The sequence below is a fragment of the Somniosus microcephalus genome, chromosome 3 (genome assembly GCF_052327205.1).
Source record: "Somniosus microcephalus isolate GS21.2 chromosome 3, FLI_Smic_1.0, whole genome shotgun sequence".
NCBI lineage: Eukaryota > Metazoa > Chordata > Chondrichthyes > Squaliformes > Somniosidae > Somniosus > Somniosus microcephalus.
In genome coordinates this window covers 120,399,188-120,405,187 of record NC_140989.1, presented here as the reverse complement: position 1 = coordinate 120,405,187, position 6,000 = coordinate 120,399,188, and the positions used below count along the sequence as shown (strand labels likewise).

At 45.3% G+C, this 6,000-nt stretch overlaps 1 protein-coding gene across 1 annotated transcript in view; it reads left to right on the top strand.

The window, feature by feature from the left end:
• Positions 1–403: 403 nt before the first annotated feature.
• sytl3 (synaptotagmin-like 3) overlaps positions 404–6,000 on the top strand; it is a 189,476-nt gene continuing 183,879 nt past the window's right edge. Inside the window, exon 1 of the mRNA XM_085981537.1 lies at positions 404–711. The gene's annotated coding sequence lies outside the window, so the exon portion shown is untranslated. The remainder of the gene's footprint in view (positions 712–6,000) is intronic.

Sequence of the window (6,000 nt, the reverse complement as noted above, 5' to 3'; positions counted from 1 at the left end):
TTTCTGCTCTCAGCAGTTACTAAGATCAGTTTTATGAGGCATTTTTCTTCACTGCAGTTGACTTCAGATACTCTCCATCTCATTTCAAGCACACTTGCAAATTAAAACAGTCAACACAAGCTCAGTGGCTACTTTTGCCCATCACTGAAATGTATGCTTTAAGTTCTCCCATAGAAGCATGGTAGGAAATTTTTTAAAAATCAGTGTGGAGGCCATATTTGTAGAATTGCAGTTTGTGCTGATTAATGGACACACACTGTGTTAAAGAGAATGTGTCACCTTTAACTGAACATTCAGGAACTGCGTCAATTCACACATATTCTAGAATGTTTGCATAAAGGGACCATTATTCTTACCACAGGGGTGTCCCTATAAGAGGCTCCTTCTGCATGTTGAATTTGTGAGCTGTGGATGGTTTATTTTAAGCTTATCTGCAGCTTTCAGTGACTGCTGTGTCCTGTTTATCAGTATCACAATATTGGTGGTGTGAGCCGTGGTTTCAAGAGTTCAATGTGTACGTAAATGCAAACGGAAACCATCGAGTGGAAATATTCGAGCAGTTCAAAGCGACTGGTCATTTTGAAATTCTTCGTTTCTTTTATGGTGTTAGACAAAACGTTGAGTGTTGTACCTTTTTTGAAGAAAAACGTAATTGCAAGAAGGTTACTTGTGTAACGGGGCCTTGAAACAGGACCAAGTGTCGTGGAACAGGTAGGTTTAGTCTAATAAACCTCTAGCTGCCAGAGTGCTGAATGCTTCCTATATATTGGTTAGAGCACTCTGTACTTTATTGTGGGATGAGTGTTGGCCAGTGTAGCCTTCAAGTCTCCTAAAGATAGGAGAAAATTAAGGAACTTCTGGGTTATGGAAGGAGATGCCAGCTTCTAGTTGCCTGACTTGCACAATTGGTGACAAGAATACACTGTGGAAAACTGGAGTATCTGGATTGTTTGAAGAGTATCAGTGAGGCAGTAACTCATAAACTGGTGTATTAGATACTTGGTGATAATCTAAATTACTTTTTTATTTATTCTTGGGATATGGGCGATACTGGATAGGAAGTGTTTAATGCCCAACCCTGGTTGCCCTGAGGGCATTTAGAGTTAAGCCGGTCAGGGTTCCTTCCCTGAAGGATATTGGTGAACCACTTGGGGCTCGTTAGCTTTCAAGGTAATTTTTCTGAACCAGGCCATTTGGCCCAACAGGTCCATGCTGGTGTTTATGCTCCACAAGTTACCAGATTTATTGACTTCACAACTTGCCATGATCTTACAATCTTTGGGATACGAGTCCAGTGCTGTAACCACTAGACTACTGTATCCCTCTCCATAGTTGCCCAGTTGCCTTTTTGATGGTCTATTTAATGGGGATAAGAAAACGTTTCAGTCCCCAGGGATCCTCTTTCCGGTGAGTCTTGGGACTGGGGTAAAAACTTCACATTTGTTGGAATACAGAGGTGTTGTGTATGTACCTTTAAGGGAATAACTGGTCTCAGACTGCAGTACTGGCAGTGACAACCCCCTGTATAAAAGGCCCTAGCAGGCTTCTGTAGTTTCAGTTTCCAGGTTGTCTCCATTCAGTAAAGACTTGTTATAATCAACTCCTGCAGTCCGTGTCTCAATTATACACGGACATAATAAGAGGCAAAAAATATAAGATACATCAAATGTCTAGTTGCCCATTGTAAAATACTATATGGCATTAAGTATTATATAATTATTTTACCAAGTGGGAAAACCCATCAGATAAAAGATTGTTTAGAAACTATCTGTTGAAAAAATATATATATTCCCTCTAACAATGAAGGAAGCATGCCCTCCATATCCTGTAACAATGGGGCCTGAGAATTTAGAGTCATTAATTGAACTGTGAAAAAGTTGCCAGAATCTCTTTCCCCACCACCAAGCCCCACCCATGGTTATAAATACGGCATGATAACGCCAATAAATACCATAATCACTACACACGATATAGGGCGTTACCACCCCTACCTCTTCCTGTCAGAGAGGCTGTAGACTGGCTCACACCAATTGTGAGTGTGTTGTTTTTTAATTTGTTCTTGGGTTGTGGCCAACATTAGCAGAACCACTTGTATAGCCCATTCCTAGTTGCTCTGAGGGCATTAAGAGTCAAGCACATAGTGTTGGACTGGAGTCACATGTAGGCCAGACTGGGGAGGGGTGGCAAGTTCCGGCGTTCAATGATGCAACGGGCCGCCACAAGTAAGTAGGCCGATTTTTTTTTCCCTGACCACCACCTCCCCATTACTTAGCGCCCCGTGAGCTTCCTGCCGCTCTGTTCCCGCCCCCTGAATCAGTTGCTGTCATCGCCCAGCGCAGATTTAGGGGGCACGGGCTAATTTTGAAGGCGGGGGCGAAAACGGGGCACTGCGCACGGTGATGATGTTGTTATCGCCTGTGCAGTGGAGCGGGGAGCTACCGGTTACCGCCGCCGGTAAACCCCCACTGAATTTAGTGGGAGTCGTTAGCGCCGCCGCGTCCCGGTGAAAAGTCGTTTGCGCTCTGTTAGCGCCCCCGCTAACGAGAGGTGCAAATGCACCGAATTTCTTGCCCAAAGAGTACAAAAGTAAGTAAGTTATGTTGAACCTTTATAAAACACTGGTCCGACCTCAACTCGAGTATTGTGTCCAATTCTGGCACTGCTCTTTAGGAAGGATGTGAAAGCTTTAGAGATGGTGCAGAAAAGATTTACAAAAATGGTTCCAGGGATGAAGGACTTCAGTTACGTGGATAGACTGGAGAAACTGGGGTTGTTCTCCTTAGAGCAGAGAAGGTTGAGAGGAGATTTGATAGAGGTGTTTAAAATCATGAGGGGTCTAGACAGAGTAGATAGAGAGAAGCTGTTCCCATTGGTGGAAGGGTCGAGAACCAGAGGACACAGATTTATGGTGATTGGCAGAAGAGCCAAAGATGACATGAGGAAAAACTTTTTTACGCAGCGAGTGGTTAGGATCTGGAATGCACTGCCTGAGAGGGTGGTGGAGGCAGATTCAATCGTGGCTTTCAAAAGGGAATTGGATAAGTACCTGAAGGAAAAAATTTTGCAGGGCTATGGGGAAAGGGCAGGGAAGTGGGACTAGTTGAAGTGTTCTTGCAGAGAGCCGGCATGGGCTCGACGGTCTGAATGGCCTTCTTCTGTGCTGTAACCATTCTATGATTCTATGGCTGGAATTTTCTTTACCTTGACAGATCCAGTGCGGGCGGTGGCCATGGCAGGTCCCGGCCCTGCTGCTGGCTCCATCCCGCTGTTGAAAATGAACTTACCTTAATGGGGCCTAGTAAGCCCACCCAGCACGTTACCCAGCCCAATGAGATGGAGCACGTATGGTGACGCCATTCATGACGAGTTTTCAGCTGGGATCTTTAAAGGCCATCTTGTAATGGCCACATTACCTTTGAAGTTTCATCTAGCATAGTGCTGTCAGTGTACTAGAGCATTGGTGTGCTGCAAACACTGACAATGACTGCACAGAGGCAGAGGGCTGCACCCAGGTTCTCCGATGACTCCCTCCATATGCTTATGGAGGGAGTCAGAGCACGCAGGGAGGTCTTCTTCCCTTCCGATGGGTGGAAGAGACCTCCCCAGGAGACCAAGAAAGCCTGGTTGCAGATTGCAGAGGATGTCACAAGCAGGGCTGTGGTCAGGAGGACCTGGGTGCAGTGCTGCAAATGTTTCAATGATCTCATTAGATCAGGAAATGTTAGTACAAAGCCACACTCAACTGCATCCTGCTGTGCCTCTCATCACATCCCCATCACTCTACCTTCCCTCCCCTACTCCTACACATCCTTACTCACACCAACATACCTTGCACATCCACCCATCCCTCTTTCTCTATCTACATTATCATACCTACATCTACATTATCTCACTAGCCACCCTCACCCTCATCCTAGTGCAAGCATACCAACCCACAAGGGTAGCCACTTCGGTGTTTTATCCCATGTTTATGTAAAGTTTTTGTTAATGTAGTGTCAAACATAAAAATCTTTTATTTTCAACACTTTCCGGTCTTGGACAGATTTGTGTGCACCTTTTGGAAGTGGCTTAGTGAGTTGCAGTGAACGGTGAGACATAACGGTATTCCCCCACAATGGTGATGAGTGTGAAAGGAATGGCTTGGTCATTGTAGGGATGCTTTATGGTGTTGGTGTGGGGTGGTGCCAACCTGGCGCATCATGTGGCAGCCCTATGGGTGTACAATGTAAAGTTAACTAAATCTGGCCATGATGAGGCCATCCTTGGCCTCCCGGGCAGCAATGTGCTTGGGTGCTGATGCCCTCTGTCCTGTGCAGCATCAGGTGATTGCGGAGAAGGTTGGTATTGTTGGTGCTGTGCCTGGTGCTGCTGGTGTTGGGGCTCATCGTGGTCAGATTCTGAGGCCCAAGGTGCGACTGTATAAATGGCAGCCATGTTGATGGAATAGATGACATCTGAAGTACATATGACATAAGCAATCTGTCAACGGAGAGCGAGTTCTTCCAATGAGGTGACACTGGATGGAGACTTTACTGGAAACAATTGCAGAATCTGTGCTACAAATGGACTGAGCAACAGCTTCTGCCTGAGGAAAGTGATCATCTGTCAGGTGGAAGCTTTTACTGTACATTTAATGTTGTCAAGTAATCAGCTGGAACAATGGCCACGGAACTCCTGTCTCAGGTTGACAGACATGGTTCCCGAGCTGTGTGAATCCCGTGGCCAAGCAGGGAAATTAAAAAAGTAAGTGAAAAAAGGCTCTTAAGTGCCTGTAAGCTAACTAATAATCACCTCAATTGGGTCCCCCGCCGCTGCCGGTCGAGTCGGCACCGCGATGACAGGCACGCCTGTGGGAAAGGCATGTGGGAGCGAGATGGCAGCCGGTTCCCGACCCGCTGTCAAAAATAACAACATTCCCACCTTACCCGCCACCGGTCGCACCCGGAAATTCCAGCCTATGATTTAGAAAATACTCTGATCTATCTTTCTTGGGCCCAAGGTGGATGACCTCACACTTCCCCACATTGAACTCCATCTGCCAGAGTTTTGCTCACTCACCTAATCTATCAATGTCCCTTTGCAACTTTCTGCTCCCATCTACACTATTTACTGTGTCACCTAACTTGGTGTTGTCAACAAACTTAGATATATGTCTTTATTCCTTCATCCAAATCATTTAGAAATATAGTGAAATATACTGAGGTCTCAGTACAGATCCCTCCGATGTGACCACTAGTCACATCCTGGCAATTGGAGTATATAACCATTATCCCTACTCTGTCTCCTACCTCCTAACCAATTTCCTATCCAAGCCAATAGATTACCTCCAATTCTAAGCGCTCTCATTTTTGTTAACTGTCTCTTATGTGGAACCTTGTTGAATGCTTTCTGGAAGTCTATTTAAATAACATCTACAGACACTCCCTTATCTCCCACCCTACTTTAACTAACCCTATCAGCATAACCTATTCCTTTCTCCCTCATGTGCTTATCTAGCTTCCCCTTAAATACATCTATGCTATTTGCCACAATTGCTCCTTGCTCCTTGTTTCTCCTGAATTACCTACTGGATTTATTAATGACTATCTTATAGTTATGACCAATGTTCCCCCTAATTTTTTTTGGGTGCGCGGCCCATTCACAATTTCCTGCATGCGCGAAATTTAACTTTGAAAAGCCGGTCCCGGGCTGCGCGGGACCAGCAGAGAGCTGCCCACCCGCAGCTTAGAGAGAATGTCGTTTACAGCCTCTAGTTTTGGCCTCCCCCACAAGTGGACATATTTTATTTACGTCTACCCTATCAAACCCTTTCATTATTTTAAAGACCTCTATCAGGACACCCCTCAGCCTTCTCTTCTAGAGAAAAGAGCCCCAGCCTGTTCAGCATTTCCTTTCCGTTCTGGTATCATCCTTGTGAATATCTTTTGCACCTTCTCCAATGCCTCTATATTTTTTTTATAATATGTTCTTTGCATTTCACTTCCTTAGTTACTGCTTTTT